At 44.9% G+C, this 22,015-nt stretch overlaps 1 protein-coding gene across 6 annotated transcripts in view; it reads right to left on the bottom strand.

Annotated features, from left to right (window-relative positions):
* LOC139365144 (G protein-coupled receptor, class C, group 5, member Ba) overlaps positions 1-21,529 on the bottom strand; it is a 29,092-nt gene extending 7,563 nt beyond the window's left edge. For 2 of the 6 annotated variants that reach the window (XM_071102567.1, XM_071102572.1), the window contains exon 1: positions 20,313-21,016. The gene's annotated coding sequence lies outside the window, so the exon portion shown is untranslated. The other 4 variants (XR_011626542.1, XM_071102569.1, XM_071102570.1 and 1 more) reach the window with 4 other exon arrangements.
* Positions 21,530-22,015: the final 486 nt, after the last annotated feature.

The raw sequence follows: 22,015 nt of genomic DNA, 5'->3' as shown, positions 1-22,015 counted from the left end.
CCTCCATTCCAGCCATTACAATGAGCCCGTCCTCCTATAGCTCCTCCCACCAGCCTCCACAGGATCATATATATATCAGGAATAGAAGAACAGCGATCCTCCTGTCCAGACAGAGGAGCTGACATCATCATGTTGTTTAGGTAAGACACTGAGACGAGGCATATTGCATAGGTAAAACACACACACACACACACAAACACACACACACACACACACACACACATTTAAAATGAAGATCTTCAGAAAGCACTGACAGCCAGAGTAGGGCAACTTAGGAAATCAATATCACCTCACAGTGACTGTCTGTTTCTCCATCACATTGACTCCCTATCCCATTCTATCCTATCCCATTCTATCCCATCCTATCCCATTCTATCCTATCCCATCCTACCCTATCCCATCCTACCCTATCCCATCCTACCCTATCCCATCCTATCCTATCCCATCCTATCCTATCCCATCCTACCCTATCCCATCCTATCCCATCCCATCCCATCCTCCTATCCTATCCTATCCCATCCTATCCTATCCTACCCTACCCTATCCCATCCTATCCTATCCCATCCTACCCTATCCCATCCTATCCTATCCTATCCCATCCTACCCTATCCCATCCTATCCTATCCCATCCTATCCTATCCCATCCTATCCCATCCATCCCATCCCATCCATCCTAATCCTATCCCATCCTACCCTACCCTATCCCATCCTACCCTAATCCTATCCTATCCTATCCCATCCTACCCTATCCCATCCTACCCTATCCCATCCTATCCTATCCCATCCTAACAAAACAAACACACATAAACAAAACAAATACACACAAGACGATCCCTCATAAGTTTCTAAAGAGACAACGAACACACTGTAGGATCAGTATGTAAGGCTGTATCTAAACTCATAAACACACACACACATTCACACTGACACACCAGCCTGTTTTTAAACCAGCCTAGTAACAGTCAACAACATCTGTCCGGTCCCTTCACGACACATCACACACTGACCTTTCAGACATACTTTCCTATCTGCTATCTGCCTCATACAGTCAATAGCACTGCATTCATTTTAAACCTTCACCACGCGTCACTCTAACACACACAACCACACAAATACAACACAGACCCTACACAACCCTTTCACCCTGTTCATACTATCATGCCCACCCAAACCAAACTGTGTTGGCTGACATAACAACACAGACCCTACACAACCCTTTCACTCTGTTCACACTATCATGCCCACCCAAACCAAACTGACTGGGTGACATATTGTCTTTGCACATTGTCCTTTTTAGCATGGTTCCTGCAACTACAGAATGTTGGATGTGTACACAACCCAGCTCAGTGCAGTTTGGTTAGGCTCAGTAATGGGAAAAGCCCTGTGGTTAGCCTTAATTAGGTCTGGCTCATGGAAATAACCTGGGGTCGCTGATAGTGGTAATGGGATCCAAAAGAGAAAAATACACCATTTTGGATTCATGAATGTTGGCATTAAACCCCTCCATCAGGGTGTTGGTTCGCTCCAAGGCAGCTTAGACTAATTCAGATTACAGACAGCTTTATGAGTGTGTCGAGGATATCTGGTGCAGCAAGGCTTCCAGCCACTGTCTTTATCTGTGCTATGCTATTTCTGAACTATGCTATATCTGTTCTATGCTATATCTGAGCTATGCTATATCTGTTCTATGCTATATCTGAGCTATGCTATATCTGTTCTATGCTATATCTGAGCTATGCTATATCTGTTCTATGCTATATCTGTTCTATGCTATATCTGAGCTATGCTATATCTGTTCTATGCTATATCTGAGCTATGCTATATCTGTTCTATGCTATATCTGTTCTATGCTATATCTGAGCTATGCTATATCTGTTCTATGCTATATCTGTTCTATCTGCGCTGTGCTATATCTGCGCTATGCTATATCTGTGCTGTGCTATATCTGTGCTGTGCTATATCTGTGCTATACTATATCTGCTTCAATGTGCCATTAATAGACAGTAGCATAATATTTACATCAGTGGCAGTCGGTGCCATTTATGATTAGGGAGGACAATTTATTGAACTTATTTATATTACAGCATATTGGGTGACTGTCATTCATATTCTATTCACCCAGTTCAATGTAACAGCAATAACTTTAGGCTACTAGCCTACATAACTCACATTTTCCCTATACCCATCATGAGGTTGCTACATCCTAGCCTATGAATGAAAGTTTACAATGTAGATGCACAGGTTGATGGACAAATTGGAGTAATCAAGGTGACAGACAGTGACACATTCAATACCACCTTGCGCACTCTTTCCTGCATCTAGCTGATAAGGGGGGAATCATTCGTCCAAACAGTTGCCAACAAGAGTTTCTATTGGACAAATTCCGGTAGGTTTATCCTCATTTCATTCCGTTTTCTTCCATTTAAGAAATGTTTTTCAACAGAATCGGCGGAATGAATACACCCCTGATCACACAGTTCACCTTCATAGCAGCCACATACAAACAGCAACATCACTTGCTTGTTGTTGTATAATTCCTTCTGGCATCAACACGCTCTCCTCCTCTCACCTTTTCCCTTCGCTTGTGCACTTCAGTGCACAACACGTCAGCTGTCTGTGGCCAGGCGAAAAAATCTTTCCAAGCTAAACCTTCATACCATATGTTACCATATTAGCTAACATCGTAGGCAACATAGCTACAAGATCTAACATGTTAGTAAACCCGCTACAATCATGCAGTACATTGTCCAACAAGAGGTTTAGCAGTTACACCGGTGGGCCCTGGTGGCAATACATTAATACAACTGAAAGCTTATCTTGACTTGGATGAGTTCCTATGTTGGATAGCCTTAGCCAGCTAGCTAACATAAATAGCATTCCTCTCTTTGAGCCCGGTGTTTGAGTAGGCTAAATTAGCTAGCTAAGTGAAAAGAAATACAAAATATAGCTATCTCTCTCTCTGCTGCTTCTCCTTAATTTTTAAAGAAATTAATTTGTTCAAAACTATTGTCTTTCTCTCTATTTGAGTCAACTACTGACCACATTGAATGCACTGCAGTGCTAGCTAGCTGTAGCTTGTGCTTTCAGTACTAGATTCATTCTAGTACTTATTTGATTTACACTAATGGGAGATTGTGGAGAGGCGCTTGACAGCATTTTCCACCACAATCAACATAACACCAAATTATGGAATTTCTCGTGAAATGGTGTCGCATCCCTCCAATAGAGTTCCAGACACTTGTATAATCTATGCCAAGGTGCATTGAAGTTCTCATGGTGGCCTTATTAAAACACTTTATGTTGGTGTTTCCTTTCTTTGGAAGTTACCTGTAGGTAGAAGTTGTTCCTAACCACCCATTCATGGTCAATGTTATCGTTCATCAATTGGTTAAGGTTAGGAGTGGGAGCTGGGTTAAGGTTAGGAGTGGGAGCTGGGTTAAGGTTAGGAGTGGGAGCTGGGTTAAGGTTAGGAGTGGGAGCTGGGTTAAGGTTAGGAGTGGGGACTGGGGATACTTCTACCTTGAGCCCTCTCTTGCAGGCAGACACGTTTCAAACCAAGGTCGAGTGTGTGTGAGGGACAGGAGGCATGCTTGAGGTAAATCCTGGGCTCAAGGCCCACAGGGGTCACTGGGGTCAGGGGTGAGAAGTCATGCCTTGACACCCGACCTGCAGCTCTGACTGATTGGCTTGAGATACAAGTTGCAGCTTAACCACAGATCTAGGATCAGATTACCTAACCTCCAATCCTGACCTTAACCATTAGGAGGGTGAGGAATCGCTAGATCAGTGGGCACCTGACCTGTAGCCCTGAGTGTCTGGGCAACAACCGCCCATATGTTTGCCATTGTGTAGGCCTAGTAGGTAGTTCTCCAGCTCACACATTTTGGTTCCCAAAACATTAAGGGAACATTGTTTTTAGGCTGTGGGAATGTTCTATGTTAGCTGGGCTAATGTCCCAAGAGGCATTCCAATCAGAAATGTTAGTTCTCAGAACATTGGGTAAAAATATGTTGGTTGTGGGAATGTTCTGTGTTAGCTGGGCGAATGTCTCAAGAGGGTTCACAGTCATTATTTAAGCAATGCTATTTTTGCATGTTTAAAAACACAGGACTTGTTTACGACTTTGGTGCATTGTGATTTGCCAAGTATGCCCAGGGCTCAGAGAGTACAGGTGAAACCTTAAATCCCTTTATTTTCCACCACTGGTTACCACTGGTTTATATTAACAGCAATCAGCGCTTCCACAAGGATGAGTCAACTAAGCATGGCTTTAACTCTATTCACACACACACACACACACACACACACACACACACACACACACACACACACACACACACACACACACACACACACGTACGCACACGCACACACGCACACGCACACGCACATGCAGGCAAACACACACACCCCTAAACACGTTGCTAACTCTACTCATACACACGCATGCATGCGCACACACACGCACATCACTGGCACAAGCACACACATACGGATGTAAGGACACACAGACAGCTCTGGGTGTTGTGTTCAGTCCTCACACAATGTTTTGTTCTGGCAGAGCCCCTGATAACCATGGTTACGCCCCATCTCTGAAAAGACAGGAGCGAGAGAGGGAGGACAGGACAGAGGGGGTTCACTCATCCCCACACAACCATGCAGACTGCTGTTTCCTCTCCCTCTCTCTCTGGCTCTGCTTTGTGACAGGGAATGAAAACCACATTGTGAGGCTGCAGTGTGGAGTACAGACTCAGAACATATAGTAACAGACAGGTAGTGATGCTGAGTTTCAACACACATACAGTACTGGAGAGAGATCAAGAGTGCTACATCACCATGCTCACTCCAGTCATCCATCTATCAATTCATCCATTCATCCATCCATCTATCAATTCATTCATTCACCCGCTCAACCAACCATCTATACAATCAGTCTTTCAGTCGCTTCCTCTCTCACTTTCTCAGTCCCTCACTCACCTCCACACTCAGTCCCTCTCTTGTCCGTTCACTCACTCATTCCCACACTTACTTACTTACTCACTCAATCTGGCACAGATGGCTTCCACTCTGTGTAGGGCGACTGTCTGACAGGCTGGAGATGGTACACAGAGTACTGACAGAGACAACCACCCAAACACTCTCCCTCCCTCCCTCCCTCCCTCCCTCCCTCCCTCCCTCCCTCCCTCCCTCCCTCATATGAGTAATGTGAAGTAGAGCCCCCCAGCCTTCCTTCCTCCATAGCAGAAAAAAACTTTAGTGTCTTCATCCCTTTTATCTCTCTGTCCCCTCTCTATATCGTCTATTTCCCTCTCTGTCCCCTCTCTATATTGTCTATTTCCCTCTCTGTCCCCTCTCTATATCATCCATTTCCCTCTCTCTGCCCCCTCTCTATATCGTCCATTTCCCTCTCTCTGTCCCTCTCTATATCGTCCATTTCCCTCTCTCTGCCCCCTCTCTATATTTGTCTATTTCCCTCTCTCTGCCCCCTCTCTATATCGTCCATTTCCCTCTCTCTGTTCCCTCTCTATATTTGTCTATTTCCCTCTCTCTGTCCCCTCTCTATATCGTCCATTTCCCTCTCTCTGTCCCCTCTCTATATCGTCCATTCCCCTCTCTCTGTCCCCTCTCTATATCGTCCATTTCCCTCTCTCTGCCCCCTCTCTATATCCGTCTATTTCCCTCTCTGTCCCCTCTCTATATTTGTCTATTTCCCTATCTCTGTCCCCTCTCTATATTTGTCTATTTCCCTCTCTATATCGTCCATTTCCCTCTCTCTGCCCCCTCTCTTGCTCTCCCTTAGCTGCCACTCCTCTCTCTATTTCTCTCTCTCCATCCGTCTTGTCTTTCACTCCCTTTGCCCCCTCTTATCCCTCTGTAGCCATTTCTGTCCTCCCCTCAGTTGAAATCTTCTATTTATGTTGAATCTGCTCCCCCTCCCCTGCTGTAAAGAGAACAGCATTCTCATCTCTCTGCCACATTTGAAGATGGGATGTGAACCATGTGCCCCTCCCTGGCACTCTCTCTCTTTTCCTCCCTCTCAACACCCAACCACACGGTACTGTAAATCCCCTTCCTTACCCTACATCCCTCTCTTTCTTTATTCACTCGCACTACTTCCCTCTTCCCTTTCTCAGCTCTCTCCTTCCCTGTCTCCGTCTTTCACCCAACACCCGATCATATGGTACAGCAAAACCCCTGCCTTACCCCACATCTCTCTCTACCATCCTCCCTCTTTCCTTCCCCTCTTATGCTCCCCATGCGCTCTCTACCTCCTCCTCTCCCTCTTTCTCACCATCTCCTCACGCTCTGTTTGATTTTCTTCTACCCCTCTATCTCTCCCTCTCTCTTATGTAATGGGGAAGGAGGGATCCAGAATCCAGCTACTACCAGTTCTGCTGCACTGTCTGCACTGTCTGCCTGCTTAGGCACCCTAATCCTCCTCACAGTTACAGATATGGAGGCAAGAGCTGCAGCTGAGGGATCTGTGGTACACAGTGTTGTTATGTGTGAATAACAATGACTACTGTTCCCACAATGCATCTCATTCTCTTTACCTCTGCACACTGAATATTTGTTACCCTAAATGTTTAGTGTATGTATGTAGAGATAAGTGTGTGTCAGTTTATAACGCACAGTGTCAAAACACACACAGTGCATTCAGAAAATATTCAGAGCCCTTGACTTTTTCCACATTTTGTTATGTTATAGCCTTTTTCTAAAATGGATAAAATCAATGTTTTTCCTCATCAATCTACACACAATACCCCATAATGACAAACGAAAACATTTACATAAGTATTCAGACCCTTTGCTATGAGACTCAAAATTGAGCTCAGGTGCATCCTGTTTCCATTGATCATCCTTGAGATGTTTCTACAACTTGATTGGAGTACACCTGTGGTAAATTAAATTGATTGGACATGATTTGGAAAGGCACACACCTGTCTACATAAGGTCCCATAGTTGACTGTGCATGTCAGAGCATAAACCAAGACATGAGGTTGAAGGAATTGTCCGTAGAGCTCCGAGACAGGATTGTGTCAAGGCACAGATATGGGGAAGGGTACCAAAAATATTCTACAGCATTGAAGGTCCCCAAGAACACAGTGGCCTCCATCATTCTTAAATGGAAGAAGTTTGGAACCACCAAGACTCTTCCTAGAGCTGGTCGCCCAGCCAAACTGAGCAATAGGGGGAGAAGGGCCTTGGTCAGGGAGGTGACAAGGAACCTGATGGTCACTCTGACAGAGCTCCAGAGTTCCTCTGTGGAGATGGGAGAACCTTCCAGAAGAAGAACCATCTCTGCAGCACTCCACCAATCAGGCCTTTATGGTAGAGTGGCCAGACGGAAGCCACTACTCAGTAAAAGGTACATGACAGCCAGTTTGGCACCTAAAGACTCTCAAACCATGAGAAACTAGATTCTCTGATCTGATGAAACCAAGATTTAAACATGGCACCACCCCTACGGTGAAGCATGGTGGTGGCAGCATCAAGCTGTGGGGATGTTTTTCAGAGGAAGGGACTGGGAGACTAGTCATGATCGAAGGAAAGATGAACGGAGCAAAGTACAGAGAGATCCCGAGCGCTCGGGACCTCAGACTGGGGCGAAGGTTCACCTTCCAACAGGACAACAACCCTAAGCATACTGCCAAGTCAACGCAGAAGTGGCTTCTGGACAAGTCTCGTAATGTCCTTGAGTGGCCCAGCCAGAGCCCGGAATTGAACCCGATCGACATCTCTGTAAATATTTGTGCAGCGACGCTCCCCATCCAACCTGACCGAGCTTGAGAGGATCTGCAGAGAAGAATGGGAGAAACTCCCCAAATACATGTGTGCCAAGCTTGTAGCGTCATAACCAAGAAGACTTGAGGCTGTAATCGCTGCCAAAGATGATTCAATATAGGGTCTGAATACTTATGTAAATGTGATATTTCCATTTTTTGTAATTTTATACATTTGCTAAAAAAAATGCTTTGTCATTAATGGTATTGTGGTCTCCCGGGTGGCGCAGTGGTCTAGAGCACTGCATCGCAGCGCTAGCTGTGCCACCAGAGACTCTGGGTTCGCGCCCAGGCTCTGTTGCAGCCGGCCGCGATCGGGAGGTCCGTGGGGCGACGCACAATTGGCCTAGCGTCGTCTGGGTTAGGGTGGGTTTGGCCGGTAGGGATATCCTTGTCTCATCGCCGCACCAGCGACTCCTGTGGCGGGCCGGCTAACCAAGGTAGCCAGGTGCACGGTGTTCCCTCCGACACATTGGTGCGGCTGGCTTCCGGGTTGGAGGCGCGCTGTGTTAAGAAGCGGGAGTTGGTTGGGTTGTGTTTCGGAGGACGCATGACTTTCAACCTTCGTCTCTCCCGAGCCCGTACGGGAGTTGTAGCGATGAGACAAGATAGTATTGGATACAATGAAATTGGAGAGAAAAGTTATTTTTTATTTTTTTTAAATACAAAATTATGGGGTATTGTGTGTAGATTGATGAGGGGGGGTGGACTATTTAATAAATTAATCAATAAGGCAAAATGTGGAAAAAGTCAAGGGGTCTGAATACTTTCCAAATGCACTGTATACACTTAGGCTTAGTTCAGACAGCTCAATTTGGATATTTTTTTCCCACTAATTGTTTTTTTTTGACCAATCACATCAGATCTTTTCACATCATGTATTTTTCAGAGCTGGTTTGATTGGTCAGCTCTCAAAAAAAACTGGGCTCCCTGTATAAACGCAGCCTTACTATCTTACTCCCCAATAGCTCTCACTGCACACTGGTTCTACGCACCATTTACACACCAATGCATCATTTACATACATAGTATACAACTTCACATCAATGTTACAATATACTACACTACAATTAATACCAACACATTGCAACTGCATTTATAAGGCCTATAAATAATGCAATTGCTCATGGCTACGACAGCAAGAACCGTCTTCAGTACCTCAAGTCAAAAGCAGAAACCTACAGAGCAATCCTCTACAATTATCGTCCTCTACAATTACCCTAGACAGTGCACTACCAGATGCTGTGTAATTACCATAACCATAATTGGGTAGATGATTACATTTTCTGACTAGGATCTCTCTCAACTCACTCTCCTCTCCTCAGTCTTTTAGCAATTTTGTCATTCATTTGATATGGATAGAGATGATAAATAATCGATTTTGTGTGTTTGTTTGTGGAGGGGGGGTGTGAGTATGTGCATGCGTTTAGATGTGTGTGTATATATATATATGTGTGTGTTTCTAAAAACCTGTTTTCGTTTGTCATTATGGGTTATTGTGTGTAGATTGATGAGGAAATGTTTTTATTTCATCCATTTTAGAATAAGGCTGTAACATAACAAAATGTGGAAAAAGTCAAGGGGTCTGAATACTTTCCGAATGCTCTGTATATGTGTGTGTATATGTGTGTGCACATGCATGTGTGTGTGTCCTAACCCTAGCCCGTGCAGGGCTCCAGATGTGGAGATAGACAGATGTTGTTGGGGTCAGCAGGTCATTTCCGGGAGATGGACCAAAGCTTGCCTCACATCTGCCTGTTCTGTTCCATGCCACATTAGTCATCATGTCGTAAGGTAGCCATAATAATTCATTACTAATTAGCCTTTTGAAGTACTATTGCTCCCGACTCCCGGCTGTAATGTCGTCTACAGAATCGGGGAGGGGACTGTGGATCTCTCTCTGTCCGTTCCTTCGTACATTAGTCACATGCGATATCTCAGACAGCACAGACCAGATTCGGACTAAACTTGGGTGAACGATGTGTCTTGCCATAGAGATACAGCATTTACTAAATGACACTGATTGGCCCAAGGTCGGGAGCTACAGTAATTAACTGACATGTATTGTCCCAAGGGGAGGGACGCTGCATCATTTATAGGGGACGTCATCTTAACGTAAATTGATTCATTTCTGTAATATTTTTGGGGATCAGCAGCAGTACTGTAACGAAGGTGCTTCATTAGGAACAAGGTACTGTTGTTAGCATTGCATCGACCATGAAAGTTGGTGACTAATCGCCATATTGGATGGCACTTAAAAATACTTTTTTGGTACGATTCTCTCAATGCATTTAAAGGCATTGGACTTGTGCAAGCATGGCTGGACCAAGTTTCAACAATATTCCTTGACCTGTCTATTTCTTTTAAATCCATGAGGGGGAGTTTACGAGTGTACACTTGGGGAAAAGTGGAAGAATCACAACGCAGCCAGAGCCCAAGGGCAAATGAAGGGGTCAGAGAAGAGATGGAGAGGTCAGGCAAGGATGGGGGCCTTGGGGGGCTTTAATCTGTCTTCAGAAGAGATGCTAGACTGGCAGGACTCCAAACTACATCATCTAACTCTTTTTAAAGACATGTTTTCTAGACTGGCAGGTTGGCAGGACTCCATACTAGTTATTTTTGAAGAACTGTTTTCTAGACTGGCTGGTTGGCAGGACTCCATACTAGCTCTTTTTAAAGACTGGCAGGTTGTCAGGACTCCATAGTAGCTTTTTTTTAAAGCCTGGCACGTTGGCAGGACTCCATACTAGCTCTTTTTAAAGACTGGCAGGTTGTCAGGACTCCATACTAGCTCTTTTTATACCTGCTTTCTAGACTGGCTGGTTGGCAGGACTCCATACTAGTTATTTTTATACCTGCTTTCTAGACTGGCTCGTTGGCAGGACTCCATACTAGTTATTTTTGAAGACCTGTTTTCTAGACTGGCTGGTTGGCAGGACTCCATACTAGTTCTTTTTATACCTGTTTTCTAGACTGGCTGGTTGGCAGGACTCCATACTAGCTCTTTTTATACCTGCTTTCTAGACTGGCTGGTTGGCAGGACTCCATACTAGTTATTTTTATACCTGCTTTCTAGACTGGCTGGTTGGCAGGACTCCATACTAGCTCTTTTTATACCTGCTTTCTAGACTGGCTGGTTGGCAGGACTCCATACTAGTTATTTTTATACCTGCTTTCTAGACTGGCTGGTTGGCAGGACTCCATACTAGCTCTTTTTATACCTGCTTTCTAGACTGGCTGGTTGGCAGGACTCCATACTAGCTCTTTTTATACCTGCTTTCTAGACTGGCTGGTTGGCAGGACTCCATACTAGTTATTTTTATACCTGTTTTCTAGACTGGCTGGTTGGCAGGACTCCATACTAGCTCTTTTTAAAGACTGGCAGGTTGTCAGGACTCCATAGTAGCTTTTTTTAAAGACTGGCAGGTTGTCAGGACTCCATATTAGTTATTTGTATACCTGTTTTCTAGACTGGCTGGTTGGCAGGACTCCATACTAGTTCTTTTTATACCTGTTTTCTAGACTGGCTGGTTGGCAGGACTCCATACTAGTTCTTTTTATACCTGTTTTCTAGACTGGCTGGTTGGCAGGACTCCATACTAGCTCTTTTTATACCTGCTTTCTAGACTGGCTGGTTGGCAGGACTCCATACAAGTTATTTTTATACCTGCTTTCTAGACTGGCTGGTTGGCAGGACTCCATACTAGCTCTTTTTATACCTGCTTTCTAGACTGGCTGGTTGGCAGGACTCCATACTAGTTATTTTTATACCTGCTTTCTAGACTGGCTCGTTGGCAGGACTCCATACTAGTTATTTTTGAAGACCTGTTTTCTAGACTGGCTGGTTGGCAGGACTCCATACTAGTTCTTTTTATACCTGTTTTCTAGACTGGCTGGTTGGCAGGACTCCATACTAGCTCTTTTTATACCTGCTTTCTAGACTGGCTGGTTGGCAGGACTCCATACTAGTTATTTTTATACCTGCTTTCTAGACTGGCTGGTTGGCAGGACTCCATACTAGCTCTTTTTATACCTGCTTTCTAGACTGGCTGGTTGGCAGGACTCCATACTAGTTATTTTTATACCTGCTTTCTAGACTGGCTGGTTGGCAGGACTCCATACTAGCTCTTTTTATACCTGCTTTCTAGACTGGCTGGTTGGCAGGACTCCATACTAGTTATTTTTATACCTGTTTTCTAGACTGGCTGGTTGGCAGGACTCCATACTAGCTCTTTTTAAAGACTGGCAGGTTGTCAGGACTCCATAGTAGCTTTTTTTAAAGACTGGCAGGTTGTCAGGACTCCATATTAGTTATTTGTATACCTGTTTTCTAGACTGGCTGGTTGGCAGGACTCCATACTAGTTCTTTTTATACCTGTTTTCTAGACTGGCTGGTTGGCAGGACTCCATACTAGCTATTTTTATACCTGCTTTCTAGACTGGCTGGTTGGCAGGACTCCATACTAGTTATTTTTATACCTGCTTTCTAGACTGGCTGGTTGGCAGGACTCCATACTAGCTCTTTTTATACCAGCTTTCTAGACTGGCTGGTTGGCAGGACTCCATACTAGCTCTTTTTATACCTGCTTTCTAGACTGGCTGGTTGGCAGGACTCCATACTAGTTATTTTTGAAGACCTGTTTTCTAGACTGGCTGGTTGGCAGGACTCCATACTAGCTCTTTTTAAAGACTGGCAGGTTGTCAGGACTCCATAGTAGCTTTTTTTAAAGACTGGCAGTTTGTCAGGACTACATATTAGTTATTTGTATACCTGTTTTCTAGACTGGCTGGTTGGCAGGACTCCATACTAGTTATTTTTATACCTGTTTTCTAGACTGGCTGGTTGGCAGGACTCCATACTAGCTCTTTTTATACCTGTTTTCTAGACTGGCTGGTTGGCAGGACTCCATACTAGTTCTTTTTATACCTGTTTTCTAGACTGGCTGGTTGGCAGGACTCCATACTAGTTCTTTTTATACCTGTTTTCTAGACTGGCTGGTTGTCAGGACTCCATACTAGTTCTTTTTATACATGTTTTCTAGACTGGCTGGTTGGCAGGACTCCATACTAGTTATTTTTATACCTGCTTTCTAGACTGGCTGGTTGGCAGGACTCCATACTAGTTCTTTTTATACCTGTTTTCTAGACTGGCTGGTTGGCAGGACTCCATACTAGTTCTTTTTATACCTGCTTTCTAGACTGGCTGGTTGGCAGGACTCCATACTAGCTCTTTTTAAAGACTGGCAGGTTGTCAGGACTCCATAGTAGCTTTTTTTAAAGACTGGCACGTTGGCAGGACTCCATACTAGCTCTTTTTAAAGACTGGCAGGTTGGCAGGACTCCATACTAGCTCTTTTTATACCTGTTTTCTAGACTGGCAAGTTGGCAGGACTCCATACTAGTTATTTTTATACCTGTTTTCTAGTCTGGCTGGTTGGCAGGACTCCATACTAGCTCTTTTTAAAGACTGGCAGGTTGTCAGGACTCCATAGTAGCTTTTTTTAAAGACTGGCAGGTTGGCAGGACTCCATACTAGCTCTTTTTAAAGACTGACAGGTTTGCAGGACTCCATACTAGCTCTTTTTATACCTGTTTTCTAGACTGGCAAGTTGGCAGGACTCCATACTAGTTATTTTTATACCTGTTTTCTAGACTGGCTGGTTGGCAGGACTCCATACTAGTTGTTTTTGAAGACCTGTTTTCTAGACTGGCTGGTTGGCAGGACTCCATACTAGCTCTTTTTAAAGACTGGCAGGTTGTCAGGACTCCATAGTAGCTTTTTTTAAAGACTGGCACGTTGGCAGGACTCCATACTAGCTCTTTTTAAAGACTGGCAGGTTGGCAGGACTCCATACTAGCTCTTTTTATAACTGTTTTCTAGACTGGCAAGTTGGCAGGACTCCATACTAGTTATTTTTATACCTGTTTTCTAGTCTGGCTGGTTGGCAGGACTCCATACTAGCTCTTTTTAAAGACTGGCAGGTTGTCAGGACTCCATAGTAGCTTTTTTTAAAGACTGGCACGTTGGCAGGACTCCATACTGCTCTTTTTAAAGACTGGCAGGTTGGCAGGACTCCATACTAGTTATTTTTATACCTGTTTTCTAGTCTGGCAGGTTGGCAGGACTCCATACTAGTTCTTTTTATACCTGTTTTCTAGACTGGCAAGTTGGCAGGACTCCATACTAGTTATTTTTATACCTGTTTTCTAGTCTGGCTGGTTGGCAGGACTCCATACTAGCTCTTTTTAAAGACTGGCAGGTTGTCAGGACTCCATAGTAGCTTTTTTTAAAGACTGGCACGTTGGCAGGACTCCATACTGCTCTTTTTAAAGACTGGCAGGTTGGCAGGACTCCATACTAGTTATTTTTATACCTGTTTTCTAGTCTGGCAGGTTGTCAGGACTCCATACTAGCTCTTTTTATACATGTTTTCTAGACTGGCAAGTTGCCAGGACTCCATTCTAGTTATTTTTGAAGACCTGTTTTCTAGACTGGGTGGTTGACAGGACTCCATACTAGTTATTTTTAAAGACCTGTTTTCTTTCCTCCATCTCACAATAACACCATGTTCCTTCACTGACGTCGTCGGGCTTCCACAGCTGTGTGTCAGATAAATGGAGGGAGTGACAGAGAATAAGATAGAGAAAGACTGAGGAAGAGAGAGGAGACAGGTGGAATAGAGAGAATGAGAGAGAAAGAGAGAGGGTTGTGGCAATGAGAGAGAGAAATAACGAGATAAATAAATAAAGACTATGCCAGAGAGACAGAGAGAGATGGAGATAATTAAATAAAGACTATGCCAGAGAGACAGAGAGAGATGGAGATAAATAAATAAAGACTATGCCGGAGAGACAGAGAGAGATGGAGATAAATAAATAAAGACTATGCCAAAGAGACTGATCAGACAGACAAACACACTGATGATCAGACAGACAGACAGACAGGGATAGTTCTGTGCCTCCCTCCATGGTCCCCAGACCTCTCCAGGCATCCCAGGCCTGGATAATTAGTCCTCATTAACATGTGACTGGGTCTCACAGTGTGACCATATGCTAATTGACTTGGCAATTAAGTCCAATTTTTTATGATTAGAGAGAGTCAGGTTACATGGGTTACATGATAATGATCAGAGAGAGAGTCAGAGAGCATGTCTGGGCTACATGATCATGATCAGAGAGAGAGTCAGAGAGCATGTCTGGGTTACATGATAATGATCAGAGAGAGAGTCAGAGAGCATGTCTGGGTTACATGATAATGATCAGAGAGAGAGTCAGAGAGCATGTCTGGGTTACATTATAATGATCAGAGAGAGAGTCAGAGAGCATGTCTGGGTTACATGATAATGATCAGAGAGAGAGTCAGAGAGCATGTCTGGGTTACATGATAATGATCAGAGAGAGAGTCAGAGAGCATGTCTGGGTTACATTATAATGATCAGAGAGAGAGTCAGAGAGCATGTCTGAGTTATATTATAATGATCAGAAGAAGAATTAGTGGGGTGGGTTGTGCTGGGGAGTGGAATGGAGAGAAGGTGAGAGGAGAGAAACAGAGGAGAGCAGGATGTGCGGAGGAAGCTGTAGCGTGGAAGGGATTGTTGTGTGATTGTTGTGTGATGAGTCAAGCTGTTGCCTCTGAGCACAGACACACGTGCACACAAGAGGAAACTCAGGCGTTGATGAAGATATGACATGCTCATACGTTCTCTTTCTCTGTCTCACACACAGCTCTACCAGATATACACATGGTTGGCATAAGGTACATATGGTTGAGAGAGAAGAAGGCCAGAGGGTAAAACATCAGGTGTTCGAGGTTTGAATGATGACTAACTCACTCTGTGTGACACCAAAGACAGGACCTCAGAATAATATTGCATATTTGTATGTAGTCTACTTCTCCTTTGCAGGCCATGTCCAGCATACACTCTTAGAAAAAAGGGTTCCAAAAAGGTTCTTCAGTTGTCCCCATAGGAGAACCCTTTTTGGTTCCAGGTAGAACTATTTTGGGTTCCATGTAGAACCCTCTGTGGAAAAGATTTAACATGGAACCCAAAATGGTTCTATCTGGAATCATTATTGGGGACTGCCGCAGTAGTGTTTTAGGTTCTAGATAGCACCTTTTTTTCTAAGAGTGTAATCGCCCCTTGTAGGATAAACAAAGAAGACATTTTGAATGGAATTTAAACCGTCCCTGATCTGTTTCATTAAGTACATTCTAGAACACAGAACACACTCAGAGACACCCATGGCATTTCTAACCACATACAATTAGGGATGGGCGATATATCAAATTAATTTTAATTTATGTTTTTGCACGTTAATTAAAATGCCTGTATCGCAAGAATCTAGTTTTTACTGTTTACATTTTTTTCAGAGCATTTATGTCCGCTTATTCTCATGTTGTCTTTTTGGTCTCGTCTCCTTCTCTCCTTTTGCTGTGACTGTGCACCTTACCGTTTACACACACGCCAAGCCCCTCCCCCACACGCCAAGCCCCTCCCCCACACACACACAGAGCCCCTCCCATCACACACCAAGCCCCTCCCCAACACACAAAGCCCCTCCCCCACACTCAGAGCCCCTCCCTCCCCCACACACAGAGCCCCTCCCTCCCCCACACACAGAGCCCCTCCCTCCCCCACACTCAGAGCCCCTCCCTCCCCCACACTCAGAGCCCCTCCCTCCCCACACACAGAGCCCCTGCCTCCCCCACACTCAGAGCCCCTCCGTCCCCCACACTCAGAGCCCCTCCCCCACACACACAGAGCCCCTCCCTCCCCCACACTCAGAGCCCCTCCCTCCCCCACACACAGAGCCTCTCCCCCACACTCAGAGCCCCTCCCTCACCCACACTCAGAGCCCCTCCCTCACCCACACACAGAGCCCCTCCCTCCCCTACACACAGAGCCCCTCCCTCCCCCACACTCAGAGCCCCTCCCTCCCCCACACACATAGCCTCTCCCCCACACACAGAGCCTCTCCCCCACACGCAGAGCTCCTCCCTCCCCCACACACAGAGCCCCTCCCTCCCCCACACACAGTGCCCCTGCCACTCACAACTACAAAGATGAGAGATCACTTCTTCCTCTGACAAGCGGTTTCAACCAGCTATTTACATTTCAGGTCTGGTCCAACAGAATGAGACATTGAGACATTACTTTACTGGAATAGAGGAATTAACCTTTCTAACCATACCCTTTTTATGTCTCAACTCCTCAGATTGTGCGCAGAGCAGACACTACCAAAACAGGAGTATCAATTTGAAGTTACATTTTTAAGTTTAGTTTAATTTATTTGCACAAAGAAAACAAGTGATAAACAACAATACATATTTCGGTTTGAAGGTGTGTTTGGAAGCCCAAGGGCTTATATAAAAACCACAGCAGAAAAATACTATATACAATACATAAGTCCACAGATACACCAGCTTTGTTAAAACAGATAACAAAGACTACTAATATACAATGCAATGAACATTGATTCTGGAAAATTCATGCTCAGTTTGTCATGCGTGGTGCCACATACCGCTAGCTGCATTTTAGCCAAAGACTGTTGTACAGCTATGACAGCTATGTCTATTCTGTGTTTTATAAATGTGCAATAAGCATCAAACATAATTATATAAGGAATTGGCAAATCGCTCTCATTCTGAGACATAAGGTAGGCCACTTGATTTCAACATTTGAACGAAGTGGACAGGCTAACATGCTGCTCAAACAGTGGGAGACGGACAGAAGGGTGTGTTCATAACAATTCAACTGTTCTACCTTGTTAGACAGCAAATAGATCCACGTTGGCTCAAGTTGAAATATAAATATTAGGGCCTCCCGGGTGGCGCAGTGGTTAAGGGCGCTGTACTGCAGCGCCAGCAGTGCCATCAGAGTCCTGGGTTCGCGCCCAGGCTCTGTCGTAACCGGCCGCGACCGGGAGGTCCGTGGGGCGACGCACAATTGGCCTAGCGTCGCCCGGGTTAGGGAGGGCTTGGTCGGTAGGGGTGTCCTTGTCTCATCGCGCACCAGCGACTCCTGTGGCGGGCTGGGCGCAGTGTACGCTAACCAAGGTGGCCAGGTGCACGGTGTTTCCTCCGGCGCATTGGTGCGGCTGGCTTCCGGGTTGGATGTGCGCTGTGTTAAAGAAGCAGCGGCTTGGTTGGTTGTGTATCGGAGGACGCATGACTTTCAACCTTCGTCTCTCCCGAGCCCGTACGGGAGTTGTAGCGATGAGACAAGATAGTAGCTACTACAACAATTGGATACTACGAAATTGGGGAGAAAAAGGGGTCAAATTAAAAAAATAAATAAATAAAAGAAATATAAATATTAGCTGGCTACTCACCAACACGTGGGCTTGTGTGTGTGAGAGATTGTTTCTGAGACCTGTGTTAATGTTCTAGAACGCTGCTACAAGAAGTTCCCTACAAGCATCTCGCTACACTCGCATTAACATCTGCTAACCATGTGTATGTGACCAAGACAATCTGATTAGAAGTTGTTCATTATTAGTGAAGGGGCCTTCTGCGTGGTTCTGGTCCTGGTTACATTTGTAACAAAAAGGGCACTTCCAAAGTGCCTTGAAAGTCAAATCAGTGATTATTGCAAAAAAAGCAGGTTAAAATAAAAGCAGGTTCAATAATTAAATTATTAGTGTGTCTTATGGTTGTGGAGGCTTATATTTAGTATATGTATAACTTCACAGTACCTGAATTCATTACATTATTGCAGACTGTTTGAAATGCTTTAATTGTACAACAAAGCAAATTTATATATCGTTTTTTTTGTATGTTATATATATGATTTAAAAAAATCTAATATATTGTGAACTGCCCATAAGTTTAAATAAATAAATAGAGATGTGATTTTTAGGCCATATCGCCCAGCCCTACATACAATCATCAACATGACTACACCACAGCACCAGAGACCAAGTACGGGTAGGTAGACCAAATAACTATCTTGTCTGACACCATTCCCTCACTGCCAATGACACAACAATGGTCAAGTCAAAGAAGGTAATGTCCTGTACATGTATGCTGGAAGAGATCCTCTCCCATGTTCCAGAGCAAAGTTACATTGATTCAGTTGTTATGACCTAGTAATAAGTGCATCATCATTGATGTATGAATGGTCAGCAGTGGTCACTTACCCAGTATAGTAGAATCGTAGCTCTGGTTAGGTCAGGGTGCTTGCTAGAGGCCAAAAATAATCTGGTCCTAAGTGTTGCTGGCCTTGCCTTTAACTCTTTCACTGACCAAGTCCCTGTTTTAGGCAGATACCTATTTAGAGAATGTTATTTTTACAGGCTCAGTAAACCCCCCCTCCCTTAAACAATACTGACCACATGGGAGGGTCCGGAGGGGTTTCCAGAAAGGATTGTTAGTGGGGGGACCCGGGCCCACCCATTGTTAGGTTGGCGGGGGTGATCTCAATTCCTAAATAAAGAATATAATCTCACCTTGAATGTTTCCAAAAATAGAGAAGGGAGGGTGTTTGAGGATGAGAGAACATCAGTGTTTCCCCTAAGATTTTGTTCAGCAGCTGAGGTTTCTCAGATGATCTGATGTTTTTACTCTGGTGGGGTTTTTTTCAGTGGCTGCAAGATTTGCAGCATATAGGGGAAACATAGAACATCCATGGATATGATTGGAAATGTGCATTTACATGAAATCCCCAAATGGTGTCAACCACCATGGAGACCATGCTGCTCATATTATGCACTGTGAGCTATGACATCAATGGCAGAGCACAGCAGAGGCATCATTCATGTACTGGGTTGACATATGATTCTGATGTAAACAGTATTGCCGTTTACCCTCACTCAAGCTTAGATGTTGTTATTGATGTTATGCTTGGTCAAGTGGCAGACGGTCCTTTTCATCAATTACCCTTGAGGTCAAGGCCACTCACTAAGGCATGGCCCTGAGCATCCCATTGGTTCCTGCATGAAATGTGGGTGAAGGAAACTGTCTACTGGTGTACAGCTAGCTACCATTGTCGCCCCCACCCCTTCTTCTGTTGGGTTTATTGGCGTTTGGCATCCAACGTTATTGCGCATTACTGCCACCTACTGTACTGGAATCTCCCAGTTTAAAAAATGGACCAATATAAGTATAATGAGGGGTTCCTGCAGAAGCAGGAATGCCCACATGCAGGAACGCCCCGAATTGCGGCAGCAATTGCACTCTTCTCAATGATAGAGCTTTCCCAACAACGTGCCCAAAGACAAATACCAGACCACCTGGCAAGTTTACACATTAGAACCCCGCATCTGGTGCAGCCACATGACCAGCACTCACACAAGACTGTCAAGGGGGCAACTTCCACCCCTGTGAATGACGAACCCTACAATAGCCAGTGTCCAGTTTAACCTCTAACAATAGTGTCGTGCTAAAACTACCAATTGGCCATTGACAATGATTATATCACGTTCACAGAAAACCATGCACGTATACCAATCGAATCTCTCTCTTGAATCACTCCCCTCCCTCTCTCGTTTATATCGATCGATACTCGAGGGTAAATCGAGGGAACGTACCTTGTGCGACGTAAACAAATCCGATGGAAACGATTGCAGAATGCACGTGTCACTTGTGTAGCGGGGATGTATTGGAAAAAGTCACATTTTAGAGTTGAAGCCCTCCTGCTTCGTTTGCGTTTACACTTTCCACCCACATTCCCACGGCTGTGGATCAGCTCTGCGCCCCCGACCGAATTATTCAACCCTCTCCTGGGTTAGGAGAGATAAAACTCTGTGGTCAACCCTCTCCCGGGTTAGGAACCAGACAGAGAACACTGTATTCAACCGTACTTTTTCTCTGCTGGTAACTGTCCCGATTTGACACGCCAGAAGGGAGACGCACTCAGAATGGCAGAATTGGGTTACAGTTGTCGTTTCTCCTAAATCCTTTGTTCAATGGTGCGTTTCCCCAACGAACCCCCTTTTGTGATGAATAAATTAGGAATAATCTAAATAAATAAAAGACACGAATGCAACTTTAATATCCACACTGTACACAAAATATCGTGCGTTAAATCCAGACGGATTCCCTGTCACTGCTGCGCACCTTTACACTGTTCACTGCCCGGGTCGAGGCTCAGCTCCCCCTGCTGCACATCTCGTGACTGACTGCATCAACGTGTATGACAGTTAGGAGCTCTGCATAACATGCGTCATTTTAATCCCTCTTTGAACAGCCAGCGAACATGACAGCTCTACGTGGAGCAACGGGAGAAACCACAATCTACTCACTTCACTGCACTCCGTCCTCCCTCTCTCTCTCTCTCTCCAGTCCGCTTCTGCTCTGTAGGCAGTCCTATATTCTCCCCTCCAACAAATTGGTGTGCTGACCGCGGGTTTCCCGTCAATTCCTCTTTAGCACCACGTCCATACACCTTTCACCCAAATCTGTCTATTGGCCGGCGATTCAGTACACTCTATTTCGGATTAAAATTGAAATGATAATCCGTGGTTCATTTATGGTTCTTGGCATCAAGTTCTTCCCTTCCACATTCGGTCTGTGGTTGGTTCGGAGCTATGAGTATAACGGTGTTGTGATGCTGGTTTCTCCTTCTGCTTGAACACGCGCGTCCTCAGCCCTTCGATTCGATCTATTCAGGGAGGCGTGAAGTGAGTGACACATAACCCGCCCCGTGCCAGATCTGCGCAGCCTACTATGAGCGCAATCAACCCACTAGGATTGGGGGGTGATCTGTTGTTGTTACCCCTCTACACCGCCTGAAATTGTATCCAACTGCTTCTGCTCGGGATATTGCCTCTTCACCGATATCCCGCGTAACCAGCGGGTTAGTCGGATACCGTTGCTCTGCTTCGGAGGAGAATTTGAGTAACAGTCACATTGATTTCTGTCCAGAGAGTCGCGCCTTCTTAATCCTTGTAATCACAGTCTATCTGTCAATATCCCCGTGCCATTGCCACACAGACAGAAGATAATAGAGAAACGCTGCATTCGTTAAAGCATGGAGCCTTTGTTGTCTGCTCTAATGTTCCAATGGGATTGTATTTAATCTGAGATTTGGAGTATTAGTACAGGAAACTCTTTGGCCGTCCCGACCTGGCCCCAGGCCCAATTCTTTAGCGTGACCATGGAGAGGATGGACATAATGACAACACAGACACAGATCTGACACACAGATACACACACTTAGACACCTAAATGCAGACACACTCGCACACACACGGGTTTAAAGTACGTGCACACACATGCACACACACACACC

This window comes from Oncorhynchus clarkii, chromosome 13 (genome assembly GCF_045791955.1).
Source record: "Oncorhynchus clarkii lewisi isolate Uvic-CL-2024 chromosome 13, UVic_Ocla_1.0, whole genome shotgun sequence".
Lineage (NCBI taxonomy): Eukaryota > Metazoa > Chordata > Actinopteri > Salmoniformes > Salmonidae > Oncorhynchus > Oncorhynchus clarkii.
The sequence above is the reverse complement of the archived record's forward strand: the minus strand, read 5'-3'. Positions and strand labels throughout refer to the sequence as shown.